The sequence below is a fragment of the Oxyura jamaicensis genome, chromosome 9, assembly GCF_011077185.1.
Source record: "Oxyura jamaicensis isolate SHBP4307 breed ruddy duck chromosome 9, BPBGC_Ojam_1.0, whole genome shotgun sequence".
Classification (NCBI taxonomy): Eukaryota; Metazoa; Chordata; class Aves; order Anseriformes; family Anatidae; genus Oxyura; species Oxyura jamaicensis.
Genome location: NC_048901.1, coordinates 8,366,359 through 8,390,996, shown reverse-complemented (window position 1 = coordinate 8,390,996; position 24,638 = coordinate 8,366,359). Strand labels below are relative to the sequence as shown.

Here is a 24,638-nt window from a genome sequence, read left to right as displayed (position 1 = left end):
GAACGGCTGTGTGGTGTTTAGCTGCCAGCCGGGTTAAACCACAACAGTCTGATAGCCAGAAATTATTAAATGTCTGAGCATCTGAAGTCCACCCATCACTAGCTTGTAACTGGGTTTAAACTTAATTGACTGCCTTATCATATCACTGCCTTAACTTGGATTATTTTTAATCTCCAGGCTTAGAAGTTATTTATTCTGTGTCAGTTGGCATAACGGGCTTTGTTTATGTGTTATGCTGTTGTGCAATCATACATACACATATGTAGTCACTGTACCTACATATTGGAAGTATTTTGGTTGGACTGTTTTGCCGTTTATTCTTTTAAAGGAGGTTGGAAGGATGTGAAGTGAATGTGTAATGACTCACTCTTGATGCTTCAGTAAATTCTGCCTTGGTTAAGCTTTGTACCCATAGAGATGGCAGCAAGAAGTCCTTGTCCTTCCTGGTTTCATTGCATGGGAAATCTGAAAATGGGAACATGCTTTTTATAATGCAATGCTGGAGGCAAAGAAAAACAAAAATATAAGATCCACCATATGACAATACCCATCTCCTACATCACTGGGATGTGTTCCCCCCCCCCAAGTTTACATCACGGCTGTTGTTCAAAGGCCACGGAAAATTCATTTATATTGTTTGCTGACTTCAAGCTAGGGACGATAGCTCATCCTGAAGCAATTGTCCAGTAGGCTATATTGGAAGTTGTGTGCATATGAAAGTCACAAAGGCTGGTTTGTTGTTGTTGTTTTGTTTGTTTATTTTGTTTTTTGTTTAAAGGAATGTATTACTTCATAGTATTACATTTATTAAGAAAATGAATGTGCATTGTTAGTGAAGAGTCAAGACAGGGAAGATAGGACACCAAACACCAGAATTGTTTTCTTGTGAAGTTCACAGGTAGCCACATATTTGTAAAACAATGGCAAATCGAACTTACCCATTTCATTTTTGTTTTATAAATCTCCTAATAGTTCATCCTACCTATACAATAATACACACAAGTGCATTGGAATAATTAGGCACAGTTCTGCTGGTCTCAAGTGTAAATCCTGATTTGTGGACTCACTGGAATCCCTCTGAAGAATGCCAGTAAAACAGCTCTTCAGACTCTTATCTCCATGACTCTGGGCCTAAAGAGATGTGACTGGGGTGAGGGTGGAGGTCTAATCTTATGGTTCAGGTTGCAAAATGAGAGTACGATGCCCTTATCTTCATTGGTTTGATTTATTACAGTTTGATAGATTTCTAGACCATGTTTATAAGTTTGAATGAAGGATTCTCTTTTCAAATTGAATTGGAAGAGGGGAATTTGTCCTGTATGCTTAGAGTTTTACCAGTTCATTAAAAATTGTTTAAACAAAAGCTGGTTTCTGATTCAGGTTGCTAAAGCAGCTGTTGTTCTGGTCGAGGCTCTCGAGCTTTTGGTTAGAATCTGTCCCAGTAAAAGAGATGTTTTTATGTTTAAACAATCTCCCTTGGTCCTGCAGTGCTGCTAATGGGAGTGAGATTTTCAGGAGCAGATGAAGCAGCTATTTTAGACCCACACCATTGCTATGGTTAACAAGCCAGATTTTTAACATTTGATTCCTGTTGTACAGAAACTTGCTATTCCTAGGAGTAGTGTGCTCTGTGCCATGGTGCTGGAGATGTGGAGCAGACCAGAGTGGGGCCACTCTCAGCTGCCTCAGCCCATCAGACAAATGAACAACCATTTCTCCTCCTCCCAGAACATCAAGGATTTTGGCTGCAGTGGAGTAAGATTTTAAAGAGATTCTCATTGTGGTGAGACACCTCTGGTCATAGAAGACCTTCATTCAGATTGCAGACTGTGCAAATGCTCAAGGGTTTTGCTCAGCTGACGTAGCAGCCCTGCTCTCTTTTATGTAATTTCCTCTAGTTTATGTTTTCCTACCAGTTAGCTGACACAGCATCTCTAAACTGCAGTTGCTGAACATTTGTCCCTTCAGTTTTCTGAGCCTGCTGCCCTATACATCTATGAAAGGAAGCGGCAGTGTGAATCTTTTCAGGGATGAAGACCATGGGACAGCTGTGTGGGTCACACCAAAGGGTTGTGTAGCACAGAATTTAGACTAGTGATGGCTTTCTGCAGGAGGAAGGAGTCAGGGTTTGTCTGCATAAGAAGCTGGACTACTGGGAAATGCAGGTCTTTTTAAAGACCTTCAGTTTAAGGACATTAACTTAGAGATATCAGACTCTTGATATCAGTATTCCCTGATGAATCTGTTTTTTGTTAAAATATTTGCATATCTCATGGTTGACCCATATGTGCTCATAGCCTCCAAACATCCTGTGGCAATTAGCTCCATGGCCTAATGATTTATTATGTGAAAAAAAAAAAACATGACTGAGGGGAAGGAGCATCAAAAATTGAAATCAAAAGTTGAGACTATTTAAAAAGCATGAATAATATGGGGATCAGCTACACTAAACATTTTCAGGTCTGCTTAGTTTTGGACTCCAGATTTTATCATGAGTCTGCTCTCACTCTGATTTTTATGCTACTCTGGCATTGCTAGTTTTAGGTGAGATCAAAATTACAGAACATTGCTAAGGGAAAATATCCGATGCTTCTGTTAGAACAAACAAACAAATCAGCTCTTAATGAGAAATAACCCACTGCTTGAGAGATGGCTTTCTCCAAAATTTAAGGAACATCTAAAATCTATGAAAATAACGGAGATTGTGTTCTTTCCCTTTCATATAGGTACTCATGTGTTTAATTAAAAATAATATTGAAGTAATGGAGTGCCACAGTTTTGAAAAGAGTTGAAGTGTTAGGCTTTGATACAGTTAGTTTGAAGAAATTCAGTTAATAATTAAGGTGTTTGCTAATATCAGTCATGAAGCACATTCAGAGGCAATTACTGCATTCTACATATGTGATTTGGACAAAAACACTTGTATGTCTCTGCTTTAATCCCTTGTTCCACAGACAAAGGAAGTGGTGGGTTTGTGTAGGGGGAGAGTGGTGGGAAAGGCGGACCTGAAACCGATTTTAGCAGTGTACCTGGTCACCCTGCTGGCACGGCTGCATATTTCTGCAAGGTTATTTGAGTCTTTCTGCCCCTGTGTGAGTGAATGACGTTAAGATTTAGACTGTCTGTAGATTTCATTCCTTTGAAAATAAAGCTCTTTTAAAATGACCCAGAGCCATTCTCAGTGAATGTAAAATGGCACAGTAGCAGTGGAATCAGAGGAACCATGGCACTTTATTTTATCAGGATATAACACCTTCATGTTAGTTAATTTATTCAGTTTTGCACCATGTCATGCACTTAGATTTTTGTCCAGGTGAAGACTTTTGACACTTTCTCCTTAGTCTGAGCTGAGCAGGCATTTTGTAAATGCTCTCTTGCTGCTGCTGACCTCCAACACCACTCACATAAATTTTTTTCCCTCTTTTCATCCTTTCCTTGTCCCCACCTGCAAACCTTGTCCATGCTGCTTTTGTTATTCAACCTGAAAATATGAGTTTGGGTATTAGCAAGGTGCATCTTTAGCAGTTGCACCTGCTTGTCTTTGTGGTGAAGTTAGATGGTAGTTAACCCCCTTTGAGCCTTTAGATCTTGATGGGCCAAATTCAGACTGCTGTTCTGCTGGGGCAAGCAGTGCACATGCTGCTGTTAGGACCTCTTACCCAGGTAGGGGGGGCAAGCAGATATCCTCTCTGTCTTTTTCTGTCTCACAGTGCTACTAGGTGAGATATTTTAGTAGGGGTTGGAAGGGACCTCCAGAGATCATCGGGTCCAACCCCCTGCCAAAGCAGGTTCCCTACAGCAGGCTGCCCAGGTAGGCGTCCAGACGGGCCTTGAATATCTCCAGAGAAGGAGACCCCACACCCTCCCTGGGCAGCCTGTCCCAGTGCTCCGTCACCCTCACCGTGAAGAAGTTCTTTCGCATGCTGGTGTGGAACTTGCTGTGCTCCATCTTGTGGCCATTGCCCCTTGTCCTGTCCCCACAAACCACTGAAAAGAGGTTGGCCAAATCCCTCTGTCTCCCACACTTGAGGTCTCTCAGCCTCTCCTCATAGGGGAGCTGCTCCAGGCCCCGTAGCATCTCTGTGGCCCTCCGCTGGACTCCTTCCAGGAGGTCCCTGTCTGTTTTGTGCCGGGGAGCCCAGAACTGGACACAGTACTGCAGGTGAGGCCTGAGCAGGGCAGAGCAGAGGGGGAGGATCACCTCCCTTGACCTGCTGGCCCCCTTCTTTTAATGCACTCCAGGATCCCCTTGGCCCTCTTGGCCACCAGGGCACACTGCTGGCTCATGGCCAACCTGTCGTCCACCAGGACCTCCAGGGCCTTCTCCTCAGAGCTCCTCTCCAGCAGGTCACCCCCCAGCCTGGTCTGATATGTGCAGTTAGTTGTTCCTTCCCAGGTGTAGGAGTCTACACTTGCTCTTCTTAAACCTCATCTGGTTTCTTCAGAATATGAAGAAACAATATAAAACAAAGCTGGATATTTGGAACCCATTTTCTATTGTAGTGGCACATGGCAAGGAGCCCCCGGCAGCGGGTACCCACAGGCGTCAGATGGATGAGAAATGCAGTCAAAGTTACTGCTGATGTGAGGGCCCCAGGAACTGCATTTTCAAAAGTGTACGTTGCATGCACATCCTGCTACTATAAAATACTGAGCTGCATATCTTGTGGCTGCTGGCTAATGAGTCTCTTGACCTCCTGCTGTCATGCTAATGCAACTGCTCACTTGGAACCTTTCTGAGCCAATAAATTACTCCTTTTCTTAATACCCTTTTACAGATTACTCCTATCTCTGTAACAGAGAATACCTATCTCATTAACTTGTAATTTTGCTGAAATACTGAAGCCTTGAAAGTGGCATGTGAACTAAAATGCAAATACAGTAGATGTACTGCTGCCAAAAACCTATATAAAGTCATACCAGTTAAACGGTGTGTTACTGTAGATTAAGAAACGATTTCCTGGTTTAGACTCTTGTATTACTTTGATGCTTCCTTATATACAGATGGGAGTAATGTAAGGGTAAGCGTAATCAAGACAGAGTGTTACATATGTCATATACCCCTATAAATAATCCACATGTGCATACATACACACAGTATGTAGAATTCACAGGATAGGAAGTCTCTCTTGGCAATGAAAGAAACACTGTTTCTAGTTCTTGATGTTGATATACATGAATAGTATCCCAGGTGAATGTTTATGAATAATTGTTGGTTTTTAGCAAAATGTGCCTTGCATAACAAATACGGTGCAGAGAAGCTGATGAGCATAGGTAACATTTGAAAGGTTTTCAGTTGAATTAAATATTTATAGACATGTTTAGGGACTTTACATAAAGGAACTGATCATGCAGTGCTCTACTGCTTTATGAAATCCTTTTGCAAGAATTCTCTGTGAAGCCCATGGGACTTCTTGCAGAGATAAAAAGTGATTTGGGGAATGTGATGTTTAATGGAGTGCATCATGTAGGTAAGGAAGTCCAGTTCTTGTGTTTTGAAGACTGACAAAATATTAACATACAAAGTGATAAAGGGTGACATTTTTTTGTCTAGTACACATTTGTAGATAGCACTTTCCGAAGGAAGTGAACCTTTCTTTTTACCTGGGGAGAAGTGCAGCACAAGGGGTAGGGCAAAGGAGCTTGCCCAGGTCAGTTGGGGAACCAGCTGCAAAGAAGGTTCACAGCCAGTGTCTGCAAAGCTCTTCTGCTGCCCATGCCGCCCAGCTCACATGGGTGCTGGTGGGCTTAAAGGTTTTTTTACAATAAACCTTTTATCCAGAATTAAAGATTTTGTGAACAACAAGTACAATACCACTGCATGATTTAAAAAAACAAAACAAAACAAAACAAAAAACAAACAAACAAAAAAAAAAAAAAAAAAAAAAAAAAAAAAAAAAAAAAAAAAAAAAAACCACAAGAGTCATGTAGCACTTCATCACTGACTGTTTTCATTCAGTTTTTATCACTGATGTTTGTTGGGACAGACAAGAATGAAAGCTTTTCTACTTTTTTTTTTTTCCATTCCACTGGCATTAAGGTGTTTCTCTGTCTAGGGAGAGACTCTGAACCATCAGAACAAATAAAGAGGGATGATCTACCTATGTCTGCACAGTTTTTGTTCAATTCCTCTCTCAAGCATTACTAACAGTGTTCTTTTATGTTTTGTAAGCCCTGTTGGACTTAGAAATATATTGTTTTTCCACAATGTTTTGAACAAGTCAGAAAATCTAAGATGCTACTTGAAAGTCTTTTTAAGGTAGTTTGCCTTTTGTCTAATTTCAATCATTTTCTTTTTTAAAGATGAGTAAATTCTACACTGGGAAGAGAAAACATACCTTTACTGTTTTTGCATTGCTCTTCAATTGCAAAGCCCCAAAAGTGAAGGATAAAAGTAATACACAGAGTTAGGGACATGAAAGCATTCAGTGTCGTGTACAATGGGGCCCAGCGCAAACCTGTGCTGAGCTTTCAAAAGAACAAATCAAAGCCTACTCCTGTTCCAGTGTGATCCAGTATCCTTAAAATAAATTCTCCCACTGACAGGAAAGAAAATTAGGATGGACCCTTTAGGCACATCAGATAAAACTGCAGTCACAAAATCTGAGACATGAGAGAGAGCTTCCATTTCAAAATACGTTGCTTTTAAATTTTGTTCATACTGATTAAAGGCATTTCAACACACAACTAATATCCTTCCACAGCAAACGAATGATTAAATTTTCGTATGTATTCAAGCTCAGATGGCTGTACATGTCACTAAGCTGTGTGACAGCTTGCTTTTGTTTAAAATTACAGTAAATCATAGCAGTATTTACCACTGGATATAAAATGAAATGTATTGGCCCAGCGTTACTTTTAGCAGAGTAAAAAGGAATTCCAGGTACAGCTTTCTCTGTAGTTTACAGTTATTTTTGCCTAACTAGTGGATTATTTGTCAATGTCTGGACATATTTATATTATTCCATTAAATTGTAGTGATTCTTCCTTTTCTGGGCTCAGTCCACTTACACTGGCCTCTTACTCACAGCATTTGTCTGCTGCAGGAGATGTGGAGATGTTTAATGTAGAAATTGCTGACCGTTGGCCATGCTGCCGTGGGAAGGGATGCTTGACTCCCTGCAGCTTTTTTGGATTTCACAGTAAGTTACATACCTGCCTGTTAGTGTACGGTCCTCCTATGGATTTGGGGGCAAGCTGAGGCTCTGAGGGATAATACGAAGCAAGCTTTTCTGATATATGTTTAATTCTGCTATGTGAAATCTTGATTTTATTAGATGAGTACTTTATAGTACTTAGTAACAGATGGAGTAAATACTGGTAGCCTGTGTTCAGAGATTTCGACTCACCCCTCACCTTGGAATCATAACAAGAGTGTCTTCCTCTTAAAACAAAGGAAAGCGGCTTCTAATTTAAAGCATCTGTACAAGTGTTCAAGAACAGCTTTTCAATTTGCTCAAGAACAGCTTTTCAAGTTTCAAAGCATCAAGAATTTGCTTTGATGTTCAGTATTACCTGCCTTTCAGGGAAACTAGGGAATGTCTGGAAATGAGATATGGCAGTAGGTCAGGTGTATGCAACTTCGCTTTAACAGATTATGGATTTTCTGATAGGTGATATTCTGGTATTTAAAGCAAGCCCATAGGTGGATGAGTGTACACGGGTGGGGAGAGAGTGCTATTAAAGACTGGGGGCAGATGCCATTCCCAAGCAAATCATTTTATACCAGCTGACTCTCTTGTTGAACTCATTTAAATGTTCTCGATCAATTCGTGCACATTTCAATATGTTGAAATTTAAAATTGCTTCCAAGCCAAAAAAAATTGAAAGCTTCCTCAGAGTATTCAGTTCATTTCATATATTATAATCTGGATGGGAGCAGGGGAGGAGAGGAGAAGGTTCCCTCTTTCTGTTAGTGTAATTCTTATGAGCTACCAGGTTCTCACAAACCCCTGGGATGACAAGCATTAATCAATAAATTGTCTCCATTCAGTGTTTGTAATGCTGTAGTCCTGTGCCTGCAAACTGGCAGCTGCCTTTCATCTCCCTGAGTGCTCTGCCTGCATGAAGCTGTTAGCAGCATCCCTGCCTTTGACACTTGCAGTGACACAAGTTTATTGAGCTTCAGTCAAATGCAATGAAGACACACTTGTGTCACTGCCGGACCTCCGCTGCCATGTCCACTAGGCTAAGTAAAATATCTGTACTACAGCTCTTTTATTGCCGTACATGAATTGAATGAAGGGAGAAGGACTTTCTTATGGCCTAAAGTTGAGCTGAAGCCTGATTTAGAGGTTTTCTGTTTTATTTCAGGCTACTGAATATGCTTTTAATATAAATCTTGGTCTGAAAGGCTTCTTTTTCATTGAAATATGTTCAAGTGTTTGCCCAAATCTGAAAAATAACTCTCATTTGTTTTTTCCTCTCGGTGAATCATTAACCACAGAGACCTGATTTAATGAAGCATATTAATTTCGGTGGAAATTCAGCATAGGACAAAACACTTCGCTGAATTAAGGTCTCCAGTCTCAGTTTTACAAAAGAGAAGTTGCAAAAGGAACTGGAGTAAGGGAGGAAGTGGGTCTGTCTTGATGAATTTTCTTCAATGAAACAAGTGTATTTTTGGCAGTTCTGCATAATAACTGATACTGTGCTTCTTAACTGATACAAACTTCTTTACAGAGAGATTGATGGCATTGAACATGCACTGGAGAAGCTATGAATCTTTCTTTTAGTACAGCAGGCACATATATTTTCCAGTGCGTGTTGAAATCCTACCGTTTGTTCAGGTAACCTTTGTCAAACTTGAATAAAGAAGGAAGTCTAGCTACCAGTGGTTAAAAAAAACTAGAGTACAACATTAGCTCTTTGAAGTGGAGTGGAAGAAACTTCTACAAGAAGCTATGGATTAAATTTAGGTGGAAGTTAAAGTAAAAAGGGTATTTTAGCAGAATTAGATGGCTTTTCAAGCTGTTTTTGAAAGGCATTTCCAATTACTCTTTCAGAGAAAGGGAAACTGTAGTAAGTCCCTATTTGATCTGTATCTATAGATTTGGAATAAATACAGAGTAAAAGAAAATGCTAATATTGCTCAGTCTGGACTTTGCCAGCTGCATTCTTGGAGCACTGGACATTCTTTCCAGGATGGGGCTTTCCTCCCTCTTTGCCTGGGAGGCTTTCTGCCACAGCGCAGTCTCCAAAGGCACTGGGAGGGGTTATGTTTTAACTGCAATTGCTCTGCATGCTTTGAAGGGTCCATTGTGGGAAAAGGCTTGGGAGAGGCGATGCCTAGCTGCCTCATAAGGTGATTAAATCCCCTGTTGTGTGCTCTGCGTGGACTGTGGTATTAATACCAGTGTTCTATTCAGCAGGAGGAATATTCCAGACTTCCATCTTCTGCAGGTCCAGCCTCAAAGCTGTACAGAGAGCAGGTGACGCTCAGTGTCGCTCACTTTACCAAGTCGTTAGGTGACTGCAGGGAGATGAAGCAACTCCAAAATGTAAGGCAGGCCCCAGGTGCCCCCAGGATGGGCAGAGGAGCACTGGGCATGGAGCTTGGAGGGGCAGCTTGTTAGTTTGTGCCACTGGCAAAACACCATGGTGTGCAAGCTTGAACTGCAAGGATTGCAAAGCAATTAAGATCAAAGGCACCCTTTTTGAGGGTGGGAAACGAACAGGTCTGAGGCAAGGTAGGAATTTATATGCAGAAGGGAACAAAGCTCAGGGCTCTGCAGGGAGGTGGGAGGGGGCCTCACTGGCAGGCAGCAGCAGAGCACTAGTGTTAGGTACACAGTACAGAAATGCTTCCCATGCTTATTGAAGACTATAGTTACAGAGATTTTATTTCCAATTTGTGGTAATACTTGTGTACTCTTCCTCTAAATGGTTTGTTCAAATATCTCTGTTTTAGGGGAGGTGGAGACTGAGTTTAAAGAAACTCAGTTCATTTCTGCCTGTAGTTATTTCTCTTGGCCTAGGAAGAGCTTGATTATTTCTTCCTTGTACAGTGGGGGGCACACTCATATTTACACCTCTGCCTCTTTTCAGCAGCAGTTTAGAACAGCAAATGCAAACAGTGAAGATAAAATGGTGATTTTTTTTTCCTATTTTTTCATATTAGTGAAGAGGACTGAAGGGCAGATATAGGAGAAGAGAGAAAAGGGGTAGCCACATGGGGAGAAAGGCAAGAAGCCACAAAGGCTCTTAAGAGCTGTGACCCAACCTTAAATTTAGTCTGTTCTTCCAGAAAAAGAAAGATGTGTATAGCACCCAGGAAGGTATTGTAAAGAAGTAAGCATCTGCTGGACAATCTGGTAAAACATCATGTTCCGGGGCTGCCTGTCTTGTGGGAGCTGAATGCTGCTGACTGGGTGTTACAACTGGAGCCTTCAAAGAGCGTGAGGAAGGCCCTTCCGTTTGATCCAGCAAGGGGAACCTAAAGAGAACGTTCTATTGAAAACAGGTAAACTATAAACCTGCAAGGATTAAGTGTTTGGTTTTGTTTGTTTGTTTTTTAAACACTTTACTAGGAACACTTTAAACACTTTACTAGGCAGTGCAGCACTAGAAAAAGTTCTGCTGCTGCACACAAATAGCAACAAGATCTGTGGGGCACAGAAGTAACGTTTCCCTGGATTCTAGAAAAATGTCTAACTAGCAAAGAAAATGGTTCGTAGAGAACTTGACAAATCATGTGGATAATTTTTCAAGTGGAATTATTTTCTAATTTAAGAATTTCATTGATGATGAGTAAGTTTTATAGGCATGATATTTTAATTTTTGGAAATCCTCTCTGTGGAATGTGGTTATCTCAGCATGTCTTTGTGCCCTCAGATGAGGCTTAACTTCATCTTAGCTCTGATACCATTTAATGAATCATTCACTGTACTCATGTGGCTCAGTAAAAATTGGTAACTGTGCTCACAGGACGCAGGACAATGTTACCTTGTTACTATGCAATATGCAGTTTTTTAGATGTAACTGAATAGTAATACTCAGATTTACGCCTCTATTTGTTAAGGAAAAAAAATAAGTCTAAATGGGATGAGATGGAAAATAACAAGGTTTCAGCCCAAAGGACAAAATCCTTACATTTATACAATAGGTCTGTAAATTATTATCTTGCTGCGGTCTTTCATAAGAAAGGTGGTTTAGGATCTGCTGTTGATTTTAATTGCTTTGAAAACAAATGTGTTGTGCCAGCTTTTAGACAGAGCACTTCATCAAAGTACAACAAAGCCCTGTAGCACAGTGTATAGATAGTCATTACCTTTTGAGGCTGAGACACCTGTGACCACCTGCTTTCTCAGCAATATGCCACAGGGCCTCAGGCTGCTAATTTTGCTTTCAAAATAATCTGCTATTTTAGTTTTTTAAGGCTCTCCTCCTAATCTTGTTAATACAGTGCAATTAAGGAGGAGAAATGGAATGAGATTTATTGATAATGCCAGATACAAATATGCAATCAATCCTCTAAACAGGATTGATTGCATATTTAACTGATGAAAATCTCTGTAGTTAAATTTCTCCATACCAAAAATCTCTGACTCTGCTTTATCTCTGCTTTATCTCGTTAACTGCATTAATGAGCCTTTTTTAAGAACTGGATAACTTTGGGAAAAGCAGTTACCCAAGAGCTAGTGAATTTCTTGCCTGGGTAGCAATCCCACTTTGAAATACATCGTGCAAGACTGGGTGTCACAAGTATATTCCGGGATTCTCACCATTCGAGCTGCACACAAGTGATCTTTCTGTCCAGCTTAGGGAAAGAGGGAAGCTTTCCCTTTTGTAGGCCAGCAGATCCTGAAGGCTGTTCATGTGCTGGAAGGGGCCAGTCTGTATTAACTGTCGGTGTTCCTTCAGCACTAAGTGTTCTGCCTACAGAAATGTCTTGAAGTGTTAAATTAGCTGATTTATGACAGATGATTCTCATGAGTTTAGGAGAGTACTTTGAAATCCAAATTTTATTCTCAGTCCCAACAGGAAAGCCTGTTGTGCCAGAGTCATGGCCAGTCAGCAGTTTGGGTTCGAAGAAATCTTTTAAACAGACAAAAGGAAGAGACTTTGAGGCTGTGGAATAGCAGAAGGTACCTTCTGGTTTCACAGATGGTGAGGGTGCTGTGAATTTTGAAGTCCACTGTGCCATCAGGGAGACAGGATTGGTGCCCCAAACGTCCCATCTGGCATTTATGTGCATGCTTCCCCATTGCTGGGCTGTGGTGTGTGCAGTTCTGCGACAAATCCTTTTCTTAGGCAGAGGTGGGAAGAATGCTTAAATTCTTTAAAGCAGAGAGCTCATTCTTGCGAGAATACTGACTTGCATAATCCAGATGGTATGTTTTGCCAGGGTTTTATTCATAAGTGATTGCTATCATGCCTGGATCTCACACTGGTTGATGCTGAGGTGCTAGGATGAAGCTCTTTCGATTGTTTATCCTTGGCACTGTCTTCCCATCCAGCACATTAGACTAGTGGATCCCAGGGGTGCTCTGATCCATTGGCCTCCGCTCCCTCAGTAAGTTTTGTTGCTGGCTTTTCCCCCTCACGGATTCATTACAAGCATTGAATGCCAGGGCTTTGAATGCCCCAACAGGCACTGAATGGGGGCCTCCCCTCCATGCCCCACTAGAGCCCCATTTCCCCGTGCCTGTTGTGGGTCTGTGGGAGTGAGGAAAGGCAGCCCTGGTGGCCCCAACAGGCCTCGATTGCCCTGAGCAGCCTCCTCCTGCTCCTGCCTGGGGCCCAGCTCAGCTGAGGTGTGGGTCTTCCCTCTGCCCCAGCTATGGTGGAGGTGAGCTTATTTCCAGCCCTTTCTTTCCCCCTGACTTCTGGGTGGATGCTAGGCCATGCTGTAGTTGACTTTGGTTCCTTTTGTTCCTGACTGGGCTCTCTGGATGCTCACCATGCCTGGGGCTGCTGGTGGGCTGTTACCAGCCCCTAGCTTTGGACTCGGTTTTAACTCTGAGGGTTGCTGCGCTGTTAGTGAGGGATTTGCCTGTGCTGGGGTCTTCCCCAACTCCCAGATCAGATTTTCTAAGGGAACGGACAGCCCTTGCTGCTCTTGGACAGCAGGGCAGTGTTCCCAAGCATTAACAGTATGGCTTGCTACGCCAGAAGAGAAGGTAGCCTATTTCTTCTTGACTGGGAGCAGGACTTGGGGAGCAGGTGAGCAGACTGCTTTATTGATGCCATATGTCCAGCTGCTCTTTCTGGGGACTGAGCTGTGTGAAGCAGCGGGGCTGAGCAGTGCTGTGGTTTCAGTGCAGCTGGGCAGGGTCTCTCCTGGGTTTCTTCCTAAACCCCAATTTGCAAAGTGCCCCAGAGGGAGGGCCAGCCGACCCTCTGTAGGGCGACAGGAGGGGAATTCTGAGCCGGAGTGGGGTGCACCAGTGCTTCTGTCCTCCTGTCTCATGCCACCTCCTCTTTTTTACCGCAGGGTTGTTGTGGTTTTATTCAGAATCCGTGTAGTTGTTAATCTTGAGCAGGTTTTTCCCTATTCATTCGGAGAAGATTTTCTTCATGGTGAAACCCTGTTGTATTTATTGTCATGTGCTGTTTGTGGCTCACAGAAGTGTGAAACACCCAAGAAAAGGAAAGAGGCTATTCAGTTCTGTGTCCTGTTCCTTTGCTTTGTTTCCCTCAGGCACCCACCATCTTCATCTCTAGTAAACAGCCTACTGATCTTCTAGACATAGTTGTGTTCTTTGCTTCATGTCCCTCTTTAGGAACTTATTCTGTATGTAAATTACCCTGTACAAGAAATAATTTACCTTTTACTGTCATCCTTTGCAATTCCCTTATTTTTAGAGTGTTTTCTTGTGGGCTTTTTATTTGCCAGATCTTAGAACAATGAGGCTGGGGATGGCTGGCATCCAGTGGCTTTGACAGTGTCAGTTTGATGTGCTCCAAACCATCTGCTCCCTGGACTGGCTCATTCTGGCCAGCGTTAATTCCAGCCACAGAGGAGCTTCAGCCCAATTCTGCAGGGGAGATCAAGGGCACAAGGACAAACCCCAGCAGGGAGTTAGTGTGAAATACAGATACCATTTGAAAAAGCCACCCGAGTGGTCAGTCTGATGTAAAGTACTGGGTGGAGTGGCTCAGATGTGTGTTTGGCTTGGGATTTAATGGATTAGGTCTTTGGCCGTAGTTATTTTTCTCCTGTGAGATACTCTTAGGTACAGCTTTTTTTAAAAGAAAGCTGATCAGAAAAATAGGTTGATTTATCACCTTAAAATGAAGATGTTGCAGGAAGCTAAAATCCTTGTCACAATTTCCAAAGCGTAGGATGACCTTTCTTATGAAGAACAGATGCTGTGTGTTAAGGGACTGCCTTTTCTTACAAAGCACCTGAAGCTGATGTGTATTGGAGGCAGGGCCTGAGAGCAGTCCTGATTGAGCCTCAGGTGCCACAGCAGAGATGGAGGCTGGAGCTTGAAGCCTCAGTAATCAGCACAAAAGCCGTTGTTGGCTTTATGTCATGCTCTATAAAACATATACAAATGCAGGTGTTTCAGCCTTGGAGCGGTAGTGGACAGTGGTTTGGGTAAAAATAAAAAAGCCAGAACTTTGGCTGCATGGTGTTGGTGCAATTACCAACGCAATAAAGAAAGCAAGTACTCAAAAATAAAGTTCAAGTAAGATATTGGTCACATGCAGATGAGAAAAATACAATTTGTGTCGGTACCTTTCTTCTGTGTTAAGATCCTTGTGTTCTCCAAACGCTTCTTGAATTTTCAACAGGGTACGTATTGGCTAATTGTTGTTTACTGTATGTGCTTGTGTGACTTGGGCAGGGTATGGATAATACAAAATGCTCTTAGTAATTTGTATAACTCAGTGCTGAATGCAGGTACTTCTGGGTGTAGTTTGCTTTTTCACTGGGTGTTTTTCCATTGGCCAAGTTTAGCTCACTATAAAAGCAGTTTGAAGCATAACCACACAGGTATTTCGTGCAGTTTGTGCGCTGCAAGATAACTCTTACTAGCCTTGTGATACCTTTTACTTGTCACCTCCCCACACCTGCAGAAAATCTGGAGCTTTCCTGGGACATTAATTACCTATCACAGAATATAAACGCATCCTCCTAAGATACTACTCTACTTTGGATGAAGTGCAGTAGAAAGGCAAATGAAGCAGAGAGAGAGATTTGGGAGGAAACATGATAATAGTAGGAACTTCTGTAATCTTATACTGTATCAGCTACATGCATGATCAACAATTAAGGAGCAGCTATTCATAATTTTCTTACACTTTTTAAAATGATCTTCTCTTTCCCAAGCCTGCTTTCAACTACTGCTTTGAAGTTAAGACTGCTAGTTCTCATATGGGCTCTGTAATACTCAAAGCTTCAACGTGTGACTCCTTTCCAACTATGAACTTCTTTCTGATATCCATTGGGAAGACGTTTCGTCACTTATATAATGCGAGTGCTGAGTTAGAGGAAAAACAAGTTTGATGTTGGGCTCCCAGTTTGATTTTTTTATTAGTCCTTGACTTTACTGAGTTACTCTGTTCCCTTTCCTGGTTCAAATTCCAGGTGTGAGTGTTCAGCAGCTGTGTAAATCAGCCTCGAGTGTCTGGATATGGGCATCTTTTCCAGAACGCTTGAGATCACTTTCTCACCTAAGCATATCAGAAACATTGGAGGGGAGGAGGGCAGAGATTTTTGAAGCTGAGGACAGCTAATTCAAAGCGATGACAGCATGAAGTAGCATAGGCCAGAAGGAGAGGTTAGTAGGGATCAGGATACAGTAGGATGCGGATACAGTCTCATGTAAGGTGTTGAGACAGAGGGAGTCTGTTGGCGATAAGCCTGAGTGGCAGAGAAGTAATTGACAGATTTGTCTCTCGAGTCCTGTGATATTTCATGCAAGAATGCTCTTTTAAAAAATACATATTGGCTGTGAGTGTGCTCCCATAGGGCTAAGGAGGAGGAAAGGAGTGGCAATTTCTGTGGGTGCTTACTGAGAAGAAAATTGTCTTGGCAGTCTCATTCTGTATTTGGCAGAGTCCGCATGCCTTTTCTCCAGGGATGTAGTCCCTTCTTGTTTTGAACTCTGCCAAATACAGTATACTTAAGCTTGCTTCCCAAAATCTGAAGTGGTCTGAAAAAAAAAAAAAAGACAGGAAACAATGTGTTATCTTCAATCAATAAATGAAAATAAATTAACTTATATTCACAGTAGGTCAGGTATGGGTAGGGATGCTTTGAAGAAGGCAGAGCTTTATTATTCACGTTGGATGAGAACAGAATGAGAACTGATGGCTTTTAGTAAAGAAAAAGGTTAAGTCATCAAATCAGTCTGTATTTTGAATGTGTTTTGTCAGATCATTCCAACAGCAAGGCAATTACACGCTGCATTGTTTAACTAAAAGATGACCGCTGCTGTTACACTTTGATACAGGACAGTTGGTAGTACAGAGCAGAATTGTTATTTACCTACACTCTGCCATCAGTTAAACTTGGAAAATATTTGCACAGAAGCAAAACTTTCATACTGGTGGAAGGACAGGAAATCTGGTAGACCACTTATTTTTTGGTGTATGTATATATAAATGTATTTATCCAGGTAGGATGCAGACATGCTGATGGGTGAAACTGGCTTCTTCACCTTGCCTGTGGTTGATCTGCAGGAAGCCAACATAAAAAGGAAGAAAAGATTGGTGTAAGTGCGCAGGCTTAGATGCGGAAGGGAAAGAAAGAAGGCCAGAAAGAAGGGATGTCCATGTTAGGTGTTGATAGATCATTAGCAGGTTTTCAAGATCCTGGCACATCCACCTGCAGCTTATCAGGAAAACAAGGGACAGCCTACACAAGGAGCGGTCTACACCAGGGCAAAGGCAAGATAAGGAGTTAAAGGGCACTGTGCAAATCCTACAGAATCATAAAGGTTAGACATGTTTGAGAGAAGAAAATATTGCAACCACTGTTTTAAAAATCACTTTTAAAGGGTGCGGAGGGCACATCCAAAAACAGTGCATCCTCAGTAGGCTTTGGAGGACACAGGAGATGTGACAAGGACTTGATGTATCTGGTCCTCTGTGTTGTATCAAGGTAAACACACCTGGGTGCTGGCCTCCCCATGTGCACATGTGAATCTTGGTGTTTGAGAGAAAATGGGTGAACTAATGTATGTTTTAAAAACAAGTATAATTATAAATTGATAATTTGATATATGAGCTTATTATTGTTTTGCTACAATATTGCATTGTTTCCTGAGGAGGAGCTTGTTGACAACAGAGAAAAGCTTGTTAAGAAAATGAATTTTCTCAAATTAGGAGGCAGGTGCTAGTGCACTCTGTTATTGTTTGGCTGTCTTGTAGTGCTTAGTGTATAAACAGCGCGATAATGGACTCTACATGGCATAGGGGAGTAGCCTGCTGACATCATTAGCGTTATGGATGTTGGAGAGGGCCAATAATAGGAGGCAGATACAACCATTTTCACTGGACATAATGCAGATAAACTGATGAGTATAGTTGGAAAAGTTTGTACTTAGTCCTTGTCTGACTCTGGGAACAGCAGCAAGGTAGTTTTGAATACCTTTTGCATTTCTGTCATGGTGCTCTGTCAGAGTTCACGAGCAGAGCAAGCTGAGCTGTTTGCTGTGAGCAATTTAGGAAATACCCTGGGGTTAAATACACATCCTATACTTCCTGTAACTTACCGTTTTAACAGGTCAGGTTGTTGTCCGAGAGCAAGTGGGAAGGTAAAGAAGCCTGTATTTTCTTTCTTCATTCCTACTGATCCAAGCTCAGATAAATTACTGCCACTGGCAAAGTGAAAAAGTGGCATTCACTGGTGGCAGCCACAGGCATCCTACTCTGTGTAAATGTCAGGCTTTAGCATGGTGGAAAGTCAAAATTGCCAGCAGTTGCTGGATTTTCTGTAGATGATCTCTGATCATGTGACTCTGAATATACGAATTATGAAGTGCAAGGTTAAAATAATTGGGGGGGTGGTAGCTTCTGTGCTCTCTTGTCAGAACTTGAGCTATGTGCTTTCTTACTGTAGTGGTATAAGAATATTTCTTAAATATTTTTGTGTAAGATGCAAGGAAGTGTTCATTGCAGTGCTTTGATCTTATGCACTGGTTTGCACTGAATAAGGAAATGGCCCTTGGGTTTCATCTGTCTCTTCTAGCCTCTATGCAGTGTCTTTATTTCATCTATTTTATTTTTCCCCTCCTGTCCTTGAAGTGTTTGGGGGAATTTCAGAAGCAGGCAGGATGCCACTGCAGGGTAGCCAGAGCCAGTGCTCTGCCATTTTTCTCTCCCAGCACAAGGTGAAATGCCTAAATACAAAACATAGTTGCCTGTGGGACCCGAGGAGGCTTGAGGCAGAGAATCACTGAAAATGTGGATTGCCAGATTGCCACTTGGAGAAGCCTGTCTTTCTTTTTTCTACTTAGGAAGTTCAGGCAATTATGGTTGGAATTGGGTGTCTCGGTTGGGTGGGATGAATCTAGTTATCTTTGTCTCTTTGAGTCTTTGTTTGCCTCATAAGATCTTGAACTTTGTACAGTCTTACTGAAAATGAAAAGAAAAAAAGATCTTATGGGTACTAAATCACCAGGAATAAAACAGTACAGGAAATTGAATGTCATTTTTTACTCTCCTGTTTCTGGATCATACCCAACTCTTACTTGTGCTGTTTTCAGCATGTGTCTTCAGTGAGAATCTTCTGATACACTGAGGCTCTTACATATTTTTTAAATCCTTATCCCAAACAAAACCCTCCTCTGTGACGAAGATGAAATCCCTTCGGCTGTCAAGGCTGGGCTTTCATGAACATGACTGAGCTGTTTTAATCCAAACAGCAAAAATAGCAAAAATAGTTGCCTTTGCGAAGGCCAACCTCAGGAACTTTCTGTATGGTATAAAGTCCAGAAATATACATTAATGGAACTTGGTGTTCACAGGGAAAACCCTGTGAAAAAGTAACCCAGCCTACAATGGGGATATGCTGCTTTAACAGGTTTTTGTTTGAAAAACGAGGCACTGTCCAAGTCCTTTATCTAAATATATCTTATTCCTGGAGAAACACAGGCCAGAAAACCCCTGCACCCTCTTGGGTGACAAGGACCTGGGCTTTCAGCTTCTGAGTCCCTTCTGCGTAGGTGTCCTCGAAGTGATGGATGTTGTGCCACCACCTCTGCAGCGAGCAGCCTGGCACAGAGGCAGGGCTCGCCTGCGTGGCCCGCCACTGCTGTCCCTGCTGCCAGGGCTCAAGTCCTGGCTGGAGCTCCTGGGGCTATCAGGCTCTGGGGTATGGGACTGAGCTCTCTCCTACTGAAACTTCGGGCCTTCTCATGCTTTTCCACCTTACAAGTTTTTGGCATCTGAACAGGGTCCCCAGAGCTGGTGTACCACCGCTTTTACTGTACAATCAGAACACACTACAGAAATTCTTCCAAGTCCTCTTTTGTATGAACCGTTTTTTGGCACACGCCACAGTGAAGATTTCTGAGCTGTGCTGCTTCCTTTGGGTTGCTGCTGTCCCTCTTGGCCGCGAGTGGTCAAGGTGCTGCGGGCTTGGGGCAGTGTGGTGGCGTGGGCTTCCTAAGGGAACAAAATCCTTTGCTTTACATCCTGCAAGCTGCAGGTGTTTTGCTGATGTAAGCAGTAGTGTTCTGCTGGAGTCCAAGTAATGTTGATGTCTGCCCCAGGAGAGGATCAATTTTTTGATATGTAATCTTTCACCTAATAGCTGAATGTGTTCCACGCTAGTGGAAGAGGAAAGCAAACTGGACAGGGGTTTTTTGTTGTTGTTTGATTTATTTGTTTTTATTTCAGCCATTGCTTTTGTTTTCATTTCTATTTCTGTTGGAGGCACTTGCAACAGTACTAGTTTAACAGCCTCATGTGAAGGGGTTGTCATCTAGGGAGCAGGTCAGGCTGCAGCGGAATTTGCTTGTATAGGTTATTATTTAGGAGCAGCCATGAACAACCATGCAGACACAGGCAGGCATGGTTCAGTTGGTAGCTTGGCATCATTAGCTATGAAGTATAACACCGGGCTTTGTGTGACAGCTTTAATCAACTTCTGCCTCAAGGTCACCCTTGGCTTCTGAGTTATGGGAGTCCCAAAACCTGTTGTGATTTATTTTGATGAAGGTAAGTCACTCCATGTTTTCTGGCAGTTTGGCTGTTCTGTGATCTGTAACTACATTGCTTCTAGTACTAAAAATATGCTCTGGACAAATATATCTGGATGGACAGCTCGAGTAATAGCAATCCATCTTAGTAAATGGCATCAGTTCTTTTATTGCTTCTTTCAGCTGACTTGTCCCATCATAAAAGAAGAGGCTCATTACTCCCATAGGAGATTCAGAACAACCATCTTTGTCAGAGAAGCTTAGCTTTCTGGTTCAACACTTTTATGGTTTGGGATGTGAGAAAGGGGTTTGTAAAGGTGCTTGGGCAGCTCCTAGTCAGAGCAAAGAGGGGGATCCAGGTGCCCAACAGCGCACCAGTTTCTAGGTCTAATGGCTGCAAAATTCCAAACCTTTTATTTGTTGTGCTTTTGTTTCTAGATGCACGTACATTGGGGATCAAGAGGATGCCTTGCAAGGTCAACATGCGTGCCCTAGGAATGGTATGTGACTTGTGTCAGAAGGATTACCACGTGCTACTTCGTGGATACTGTGGTGGAAATCTATGGAGCATTACAAGTAGGTTACAGTTGTGGTATATGGATAAAACTCAAGTTTACCCTATATTTGCAGTTGTGATGTAACTGAATAACAGGGTTGTGCCTGTGTTGACAACCAGTGTGCTTAATGAATAATTTCCTGCTTGGTCCAGGAGCTCTGAAGCTAATCTCTGCATAGAGGATGTGCCTGACAGCCTGCAGACAAGGTGGTTGACTGAGCTCCTAGCCAACCACATGGCAAAGCAGCAGACAGGAACTTTGCAGGCAGGACTCCCAGACAGTACCAGAGACTCTCTCAAGTGGCTTCTTTTGTGCACAGACCAACCAGTAGATGTTGGGATGCACTGGTTCACTCCCTGAGCAGGGAAGCTTGGAGTTTCTGATAGTTCCCCCAATGGTATCTGCTGTAGACAAAGGAGCTGACCAAGCTGTGTGCAGACAAATTTAAATATTCTGGCAAAATTGGTCAGTAGGAGCGGCCATGTAGAGCAGCCAATTAAGATGGTTAAGATACATTTTGTATGTACTATTAGGTAATCAACAGAAATGGATTGTGGTCACGAAGGCGTGCCAGAATTGTCAACAATTCTTTGATGAGTCTTGTCTGATCCAACTGAAGGCATCTTTGCAAGGACACTTGCAGTGGACACTCACTTCTGTCACTAGCTGGGCAGCAACTGTCCATCCCGTTGAAGAGATTTGATTCTATAAATACACATGACCCAAGTGAAAGATGCTGATAAATTAGGTCTTTTTAGCAAACACTCTTGTCTGTGTCTAGGAACAGCATCCGTGGAGCACAAGTATGATGGTTCCACTGGTTTGCTGCTAGCATCTCCTTTTTATTGACTGTTCTTCAGTGAGCTGGAATGAAATTTATTAGTGTTGGTGAAAGATGTTGGTAGTTGTGAAAAGTGATAAGAACGTAGTTTTTTCTGAAATCAAAGTCCATGTTAGCTGGTATTGTAATACCCCCGTAGTAATGTGGGCCATGAAATGACAAGAGCAGAATGCCTGGCATGGACACAAGTGCTATTACAGCTACAACTTTCCATCTTCCTAAAAAAGATGCAAGCCCTTAAAAACTACCTGGGGAGCTTGGTCTTTAAGTACTAAGTATAGATTATGGCTTAGAAAATCCTTCGAATATACTTTCTTTGCATTGCTCTTCCTTAGGAAAAGCCCCTCATAGAAACCATGCATTTATTTATAAGTCATTTTTTCAGCTAATGATATTTAGCTAATTCAGAGGCTAGTGAGGATTTGAATGAACTCAGAAGGTTACCTGTGACTGTCAGAGAATGCGTGCAGGGTATTTGCTTTAAGAAGGTGAGCCTGAAAGAAAAGACATCATTGAGGTGACGCAGGAAGACTTCCACCTTTCTCCCACTATGTATGTTGACTAAGCTAAAAAGATGTATTGTTGCTTTCTGTTCAAATAGTCAATATATTCAGTGTTTTGTCAACTAGCAGCCAGACAAATTATTGTTTTATTGAAAGTAGGTGAAAGCCCACTTCAGGTAAGCGAAACTTTAGATTACTTCTGCCGTAGCAATGGCCAGCATGTCTCCCAGATGTTACCAAAATGCCTCAGGTTAGAAGAGTAAAACTGAAGCAGAGGGTGCCCTCTTCCAGAAGTGATTCTGCTTGCTGTGCACGCTGAGCTTGTTAGTCCTATAGCTGCTCAGCTGATTTCTGTAGCCAGCCTGGAGTGGCTCTTCTGAGGCACTGCTGCTTTTTTCTGCCTGGGCCCTTCAGCTGAAGTATTCCATCTTTTTATCTGGACTCCTATATACAAGTAAAGAAGCAGTAGAATTTTTACTTTTATCTAACAGCCATGAGCAAGAGCAACAGGCTCACTTTTACAGACAAGTTGGACTGCCTTTGTTAGGGGAAGGAAGGGAAAAATAACCCATTTTTTATTAGGGTTTTTCAATTAAAAAAATAAAATGAGGGATTTTTCGGATCAGTCCACAGACCACAGCATAGCCAAGGTGGAGTGGAGACTTTCAAGACCATGGGCAGGAATTAGGTCTTTGCACTTCTTGGAGTGTTCCTTTCTGCTCCTTACAATCTGACAGTCACCTTCTGGATAGACACCAGCTCCTCTGTGAACTTGGCTGTCTCTGCCATCGCTGTAGGTATTTGGCATTACGATTGGAGAGTCAGTGCTTGTTCTGGATTCCCGAGCAGTTAGTTTTTCCCCTGGTGGATGGCTGATGCATTGCAGTGTATTGCATGGTACCTCGGAGTGCGTGCTGGGTGTTTGCCGAAGGGGTAGCTCCTAGTTCAGCCATGCTGCGTACTGATATTGGTGTAGTAAATTAACACACACCTATACAGAAGCCTCTTGGCAACCTAAAACTAACACTTTTCTCTAAGCAGCATTTTATTGTTAACTTTTAATAAAGTCTTGCAAAGCAGCAGTAAAGCTGAATATGAAGGCATTACCTTTCACCAGGATATCAAATATGTAAGGGACAAATTACAACTAGTCTAATAATTCAGTTTGGTGGTTAGGCTATACTGTAACAATACATGCATATGAACCATTCATATGCGATATTGTAGCTGTAAATTTAGCTATGTTTAATCTTCAAGCGCCAATTGGAGATTTTTCCCATCTCAACTGTCCTGAATATGCAGAGGAGTTTGGTCCAATTAATTTCTGTACCATAAGAACTATGAAGGCTCCTACTACAGCTTTTTAAATAGACAGATTTCACTAGTGATTAGAGCTTCTGGACACAGTGCCTTGAAGAATCCCTGTGGCAATATCTGAAAAGAAACATCAGTGTCATGTTCTTTCTATTTTTAATGCACTTCACTATGGAAACAGATTTATGTTTCTCTGCTATGTGTGTCTGTCCATCTCCCTAGTAATTTTGAACTGTTGGATGGTATCAATCAAATGTGGCAGAGGCAAAGGTCTTCATGCCAATTAGCTTCCTGCAAGTTTTTGTGAAAGTTACTGTCTGGATAGAAAGAGGAGATCCCACTTATGCCTTCCGAAACTTAGTGTGCACACGCATTTAACCTTCCTACATAGCAAGAATTTACAGTAGGGTTAATTTGCCTTTTGTTTTCTAAATGTGGGTAAGACTTGAGCTAGAGTAAGTTGAACCTGTTTCCATCGTCTCTGACAGCTGCAGGACCGTATGCTTATGCTGAAGGAACTTGGAGCCTGGGCAGGAAGAGCACTGTAACTTCGCTCTCAGCCAGTGGTAATAGATTTAGAGTGAGTTCTACGTTGAAATGATGATTTTTGATCCAAGTTGTCATTTCAAAGCTACTTGTGCTCAATAGAATGTGATCTTGGTACGACAACCCACCAAGGCTGATGAGGGCTACTAATGGTGTGCATGGAGTGATGTGGGGCAGTTAAGACAATTTTCATTCTTTTGTTGCCAAATTTTGGGCTGTGAGCTCGTGTACCTCTGTGATGTTGGGTTCTGTGATGGACACCTATGCTTATGTCCATGTGTATTCCCTTCTGCACCTAATGCCCATTGTATTGTTTCAGACTGTCTAAAACTGCTAACATCATGGTTTACAGTTGAGGTCTCTGGTCTCCTCTTCCTCCCCCCTCCCACCCCTACAAACTTCTGACCTTATTCCGTGGCCCAAGAGAATGGGTTTCCCACCCAGTTTTTCCTCAAGACTGTGCCTATATCCACATGTAAACTGTGGGATGACTTTAAGAATGGTTAATCTTACCCTTTTGGATTATTTATCATTTAACTCCCAATTAGCCTAACTGCTGTTTGTAATGCTGGTAATTCCATTTGTTTTAAATGGAAGCCCCAGGATTGCAAGACTGATGGTCTTAAATTGGCTGATTTTACGAGCATCTCCTGGATTCCCATTTTCCCTTAGTGGGTTACTTATCTTTTGTACAACCTGAGTAAGAGAATGCGTAACAGCAAGCACATCAGGAGTGTGGTGCTCCTATTCACCTTGCCTAACAGTACAGGACTAAGGG

At 42.2% G+C, this 24,638-nt stretch overlaps 2 long non-coding RNA genes across 2 annotated transcripts in view; one reads left to right on the top strand and one right to left on the bottom strand.

The window, feature by feature from the left end:
* The window catches only part of LOC118171548, a 21,939-nt gene extending 14,920 nt beyond the window's left edge, over nt 1–7,019 (bottom strand). Inside the window, exons 1-2 of the long non-coding RNA XR_004753257.1 lie at nt 7,008–7,019; nt 6,459–6,463 (exon numbers count right to left, since the gene is read on the bottom strand). This is a non-coding gene — a long non-coding RNA (uncharacterized LOC118171548). The remainder of the gene's footprint in view (nt 1–6,458; nt 6,464–7,007) is intronic.
* LOC118171547 overlaps nt 1–24,638 on the top strand; it is a 322,937-nt gene that overhangs the window by 175,155 nt on the left and 123,144 nt on the right. The gene's annotated exons all lie outside the window — the stretch shown is intronic.